The sequence below is a fragment of the Balaenoptera physalus genome (genome assembly GCF_965194825.1).
Source record: "Balaenoptera physalus genome assembly, chromosome: 11".
Lineage (NCBI taxonomy): Eukaryota > Metazoa > Chordata > Mammalia > Artiodactyla > Balaenopteridae > Balaenoptera > Balaenoptera physalus.
This window is the reverse complement of record NC_138896.1, coordinates 110,744,796-110,750,967: the sequence shown is the minus strand read 5'-3', so window position 1 is coordinate 110,750,967 and position 6,172 is coordinate 110,744,796. Positions and strand designations below refer to the sequence as shown.

General features: G+C 51.1%; 1 long non-coding RNA gene across 1 annotated transcript; it reads left to right on the top strand.

The window, feature by feature from the left end:
• Window positions 1-729: 729 nt before the first annotated feature.
• LOC309638294 lies at window positions 730-5,773 on the top strand. Its single transcript, XR_014251058.1, has 2 exons — window positions 730-3,614; window positions 4,180-5,773. It is a non-coding gene; the product is annotated as an uncharacterized lncRNA (long non-coding RNA).
• The last annotated feature ends 399 nt before the right edge of the window (window positions 5,774-6,172 follow it).

Here is a 6,172-nt window from a genome sequence, read left to right as displayed (position 1 = left end):
GCCCGCCTGCAGCGAGCAGCCCGGGGCTGTGCTCCCCCCACACAGCACAGGCCTGTCCACTGACGTCCCCTCGGCCAGGACTTAATCACACAGCCTCACTCGCTGCAAGGAAAGCTGGACAACGTAGCCTTAATCTGGCAGGTTATGAGCACAGCTAAGTTTGGGGCTTCCATGACGGGGAAAGGAGGGCAGAGGAGGGGTGCAGCTTCGGCCACGGGCACGCCCGCCCAGCGGGTAAGTCGTGGTGGCCCCATGGCCTTGTCCACATTCTCAGAATGGGTGTCACGGCAGGTATGGGACCAACAGTCAGGCCTCCAGAGACAACAGGGTGTCACGAGGGGAAACCCTGCAGGCACTTTGTGTGACAAGCACGACTGCAAATGGCAGGTCCCTGCCTCATACAGACGAAAGTAAACAAGAAACAAACCCTGTGATGTCACCATCGTCTATGCCTGGAGGGGCCCAGAGTCCAGACAAGTGCCATGGGGTTGGGAGACAGAAGCAGAAAGGCCCGGGGTCGGGGCTTGCAGGGGTTGTAGCTTTCCTTATGCTCCATCGTTCAGGGTCCTGCAGGCCTGGGCAGTGGGCACAGCAGAGGAGCTGCCAGGAAGGGGCCTGCTGTCTGCTCGGCAGCCGATGGGACGGGGGCTCTGAACGTCATGTGAGGGCCCGAGAGTGGGGCAAGGTCGGGCTCTGACAAACACCAAGTCTGAAAAGATCTTGCTGTATTTGAGGTCAGGCAAAAGGGATACCGGACGCCAGGGGGCTGTTAGGAAGACACGGATGGTAGCCTAGAGAGCAGCGTTCAGAAGACAGAGACGCACACCTCGGAGGCCCACGGCGGGACCAGAAAGGCATCTGCGGAGGTTTCCTGTAATCGTCAACAGGTGAAAAGTCCCGTGGCTCCTGGGAGGGCACGAAGAGAGCCCGGGCAGAAACAGAAGAGCGACAGGATGGGGTAGACAGAGAGACGGGAGAGATGAAGGAGAGTCTCAAGGGAAGAAAAAGGGCAGCAGCAGAACTAAAACCTGCGGTAGGGGTGCTGCCCTGGAGACGAACTCACACAGACCTTCCAGAACCTGGTGGTGAATGAAGGAGGGACATGAGGGAGACAGGTGTGGAGGGCAGAGAGCAGGGGGCTGAGAGCTGGCGGTTCCGGATCAGAGTCTGGGTCAAATGACATAGATACTGATGCATAACATGTATAACATACAAATACGTAACATGTAGGATACACTAATACACAACATATATAATATACGAATGCATAACATATGGCATACCCATACATAACATACTGATACCTAACACCTATTATACACTAATACATAACATGTATGAAACACTAATACATAATATATAATACTCGAATATATAACATGATATACAAATACATAAAATGTAATTAACTGATACATAGCACATAATACACTAATACATAACATGTGTAATGTACTAATACATAACAGGTATAATACACTAATACATAATATGTATAATACACAAATATATAACACATGATATACAAATACATAACATATAATGTACTGATACATAACATTGGTAATGTACTAATACATAACATGTATAATAAATACACTAATACATAACATATGTACTATACTAATATATAACATATAACACACTAACGTGTAACATATATACTGACATGATTACAATACACTGATATATAACTAAATAATATAATGATAATTAGAGCTCTGTCCACACACAAGGCAAGTGGAGAACCAAGACAATATCCCACCGGGGAGGGGGGGGCAGGAGAGAACGGCGGGTGGGTCACGGAGGGGACAGTGGAGTCCAGGCTGGGTGAGCCCGCAGCCTCGCTGAACCTCAGGTGCATCCCCCTGTGTGAAGGGCTGCGAGAAGACGCAGTAAGTCAGCACATTTAAAACAGCAGACTTGCTGCGCTACAGACAAGAGAGAGACTCAGACACCAAGGAGGGCGTCCAGCAGAGGAGCCTCCAGATAAACACTCTGGGCTGGTACTCAGCTCGGGGGGGGGGGGCCCTGGGGGCCTTGCAAGAGGAGCCCCTGGTAGAAGGTCTAGATGCTGAGACCCAGGAGCCTTCCGGCCGCCGTGGGTCCTTCCCCGGCTGGCTCATCGGCTCTGACCCCAGGAACTGCGGGCGGAGACCCAAGCCTGGACCCGGGGCTGCTCTTCCCGCTGGTTCTGTGTCGGTTTTGTGAACAGGCCTCGTGCGCTGAGCTAATCCTGTAAAACCCAGAGCAGCCTCAGAATGGGGTGGCTCTGGGAACAGTGAGAAGCGGGGTCGCCCATCTTTGTCACAAGGTCACGTCAGAGGCCGACGGACCAAGACGCCTCACTGGAAACATCCGACTCCAGAGAGAAAAGGCAGCACGTACTTGTGAGTCAATAACTGCAAGCGGCTTTTAAAATCTGAACGCAGACGTCACATACTGTTACAGGAAGAGAAGCAAGCGTCTCAGTGTACAGCTAGTCACGTTACGCCAGTCTGGCTCCGACCCAGTTAGACAAACACTGGAAGGTGTGCAATGCTTGAGGTCTCCTGTCCCCCAGAGAAGCCTCTGCCTTGAAAAAAGCAATTTAGACCACATGGTTTACTTGTTCCTAGACTGTGCTCCATGGGCACAGGATTTGCTATAAACCCAGATCCTAGAATAAATATCATCACATTGAGCTATAAATTCTGGTTTCTGGGCACCACGATTTACTTACCAATTATATTTAATGGTAAATTATTTACCATTAATAAGCTTTTAGATTGTTCCCACGTGTTTGCTGCGATAAATAATGATATAAAACAGAACAGACTTTGCACACAGCTTCATACACAACTTTTCATGGTGGGCTTGCTGGGTCAAGGAGCAGGCAATTAACTTTTGCCAAATCATCATCCAAAAATCAATTGTGCTGGGAACATAATTTACTCACTCATTCATTTTATTATCTGTCTTCCCCACTAGAACATAAACTCCTCCGGAATAGGGGTTTTGCCTGTTTTGTTCAGTGCTGTGAGCCCAGCTCCCAGAACAAATATTTGTTGAGCAAATGACGTGGGTGGTAGCAAGAGCTTTTGCTAAAATTGATGGGATAAGATACAGAGGTTAAATATACTGTTTAAAGTTACACAGTTAGTGTGGTCGGCAGAATAATGGCCCCAAGGATGTCCGCTTGCTAATCTCCAGAACCTGGGAGTACATTCCCTTATGGGGCACAGGAGCCTCTGCAGGTGTGATCAAGTTAAGGCTCTTGAGGCAGGGAGATACCCGGGATTATCCGGTGAGCCCGGCATGATCACGTGGGTCCTTTCAAGCGGGTCAGAAGGAGGCATGGCAATGGGGGCAGAGGTCAGAGGGAGAGGTTGGACGCTGCTATTCCGCAGGCTTTGCAGGTGGAGGAGGGGCCACAAGCCAAGGGACGCAGGCGCCTCCAGGAGCTGGAAAAGGCAGGGGACCTTGTGCCCTGGAGCCTCCAGGAGGGACCAGCCCTGCTGACGCCTTGATTCTAGGACTTCTGACTTCAGAAGTGTGAGCGGTCGTGGGAATGTGTTGCAGCGGCGGCAGTAGGAAGTCAATCCACGTAACCATGGAAGAATGAAAATAAACATGTAAGTCCCAAGCGCGAGCTGTGCAGAGGCGGGAAGGAGAGGGGAGGGAGCGGAGGCGGCTGAAGGTGCCTCTCTTCTCTCAGGGGGCCCGGTGGGGTCGAGTCAGCAGCTGCACGCGGGTTGTTTCGTTTCAGCTGCGCGTAGGCGCTGAGCCCCTAGAGAAGGATGGAAAGCAAACACAGAATCCGGCCCCGACGCTGAGGCGGCGGGCGGGGCTGCGTGACCCTCGCGAACGCACCTGTGCAACCCGCTCTTGCACGGCACTCCGTTAAGGAGCGCGGACGCTCCTGGCAGCGGCGTCCATCGCCCCCCCACCCCCCGCCGTCCCGCCCCACCCCGGAGGTGCAACTGGGCGGTCTGAGTCGGAGCAGCGGCGCAGCGCCCGGCGCAGGTGCGCGCGGAGAGGGGCGTGGGCCACACCCCCTTCTCTCCTGGGGACCCACTTAGGTCCTCACTCGGCCCCCATGCGTGCGGCGCCGCCTGGCCGCGGGCTAGACGGGTGCTAATCTGCTAAACATTCTGGGATGTTCACGCATGTGTTATGAGCCTTCTGTATGGCTTGCAGATCTCTGTGTGTGCGGGGCGCAGCTCTGGCCGGGAGCCGAGGCCTGAGCACTTTGAGGGGCTCCGCACCCCCCAAGACGTGGCTTCTCCGCTGTGTCCCTGCTCCTGGAGCCTCAGCTGCCTCGTCGGGTCCATGGGGGTTGACAAGGACCCTTGCCAATACAAGCTTCAGGTTTCAGGGCTCCCGTGGAGATTACTCCTCTTAGACCTGCCCCCAATGGGTATTGAGGGGCTCGGCTCCCCTGGGTCCAGTGTTGGGAGTGCTCTGAAGGCAGGGGGAGGTGAGGACCACAGACTGAGGCCTTGCCACCAGCTCCCGCCCTTTCTGGCTGTCACCTGGGGGGATAAGTCCCTCCCTGGGTCCCAGTCTGCTCACCTGCCCAGCAGGTATACTGGCTGCTGGGCTTTCCTGCCTTCCTGTGGGGCTGAGGGTCAAATGAAGGAATTGCAGTCCTGACATCCCAGCGGGGTCTGCGGTGGACTGAGGAACTGAGGGCTGAATGTGTGCTATTATCTTTCTGTCCCATCCACACACTGGGCCGCTTAAACCACAGAAGGAATCTGTCTTCAGCCACCCTAACTGGAGACATTCTCGAGAGGGAATCCTACAGAGTGCTGTTTAGGGCAGCCAAGTCGACAAAGCCTGTCTCAGGAATGCAAGTTCATTTAACATTTGAAAAAATCAGTCACCATATTAATAGATTAAGTAAGGAAAACCACATGACCATCTCAGTAGAAACAGAAAAACTGTTTGAAAAAATCAATATCCAATCAGATTTTTTAAAAAATCTTAGAAAACTACGAAAAAAAGGGAACTTCCTCTGTCTGATAAAGGCCACCGCTAACGCTGTATTTAATGGTGGAAGACCATTAAATTCCTCAGACCAGAAAGAGACAGCAGGCCCACTTCCACCACTTTAGCCCACTTTGTGCTGGAGGTTCTATCCAGTGCAGTAAAGCAAGAATAAGAAACAAAATGCGTTGAGGTTGGAAAAGAAGTAAAACCATCTTTATTTGCAGACGACATGATTGCCTATGTGGAAAACCCAATGGAATATACAGCATAGCTACTAGAACTATTAACTGAGTTTAGCAAGATTGCAGGATACAAATCAATAAACAAAAATCAATTTCTCTATACTAGCAACAACCAGAAATTGAAATAAAAAATCAACACCATTTATAGTAGAACAAAAAATATTAAACTTAGGGATAAATCTAAGAGGCTAAAAACTGCAAAACATTTTTAAAGAAATCAAAGGAGACCTAAATAAACAGAGAGTCTCTGTTCCTTGCTTGGAAGACATCATTGTTATGATGTCAGTCGTCCCCAGATTGATCCATAGATTCAAGGCAATCTCATTCAAATTCCCAGCAACCTTTTTCATAGACATTGGCTGGTTCTAACGCTCATATGGAAATGCAACAGGACTGGAACAGTCAAAACAGCTCTGAAGAATGAAATCGCGGGCCTAAAGCTGCCTGATTCGAAGCATTCTTTCATGCACTCATTTGCCATCCTTATATCTTCCTTGATGCAATATCTGTTCAACTCTTTGTCCTTCTTTTAAACATTGAGATGTTCGTTTTCTTTACTACTTTGAGTTTTGAGCAGAGGGGCAGCTCTGGGTGATGTGTCCAAACCTGCGGTGGAAGCTCTAGGCCTGCCTTGTGGGCTCCCTGGCGGTCAGCCGCCAGAGGACAGGCCTCGATCGTTTAAGCCCCATCGGGGGACAGACAGGAGAGATGTGAGCCCCCCGTGGTGCAGGTGAGGCTGTGAAGCTGACCACCCTTCTGGGCGGAAGGAGCGGCGACAGGGAGGGACGCGGTTGGTCTGGCCACGGGCGCTAGAGACAAATGTGGACAACTTTTTACCCAACAACTCCCGGATGAGTCTTTTTTTTTTTTTTTTTTTTTTTTTTTTGAGAACAGCACACAGGCAGCGGGCTGGGGGCACAGGCCTGAGTACAAAGGCCTGGATTTGGTTCCCAGCT